Raw genomic sequence first — 514 nt, 5'->3', positions numbered from 1 at the left:
TCCAAAGAGCAGCTGGTGAGCTTGAACTGCCAATCTTGTAGTTCAAACTGCTTTACAATTTGGTGCATGAAACCACAGTTGTTGTTAAGTGCCGTCGAGTCGGTTCCGACCCATAACTACTCTGTATAGGGTTTCCAAGGAGACGCTGGTGAGCTTGTAACAGCCAACCTTGCAGTTCAAATGGCTTTGCAGTCTGGCACATTAACCCACAACACCACACCAGTGCATTTTTCTCTTTTTGGTAGTTTCAAAGATTTCCCCTAAGTGATAGGACTAAGTTATACTGCCCTTAGAAGTTCCTGCTATTCCACATCTTCACCAGAATCTTTCAATTTATTATTAAAACCTAAAGAATTCTTGGTAGTGCAGCACATTAAGCACTGGACTGTAAAGCACATTTCAGTCATTCTAACCAACCACCTACTCAGAGGAGAAAGATGAGGCTATCTGTTCTTGTAAAGATATGCAATCTTGGAAACCCTATGAAACAATTTACTCTGTCCTAGGAGCCCTG

Source organism: Chrysochloris asiatica, unplaced genomic scaffold, assembly GCF_000296735.1.
Source record: "Chrysochloris asiatica unplaced genomic scaffold, ChrAsi1.0 scaffold00972, whole genome shotgun sequence".
Classification (NCBI taxonomy): Eukaryota; Metazoa; Chordata; class Mammalia; order Afrosoricida; family Chrysochloridae; genus Chrysochloris; species Chrysochloris asiatica.
This window is presented reverse-complemented; position numbering follows the sequence as displayed.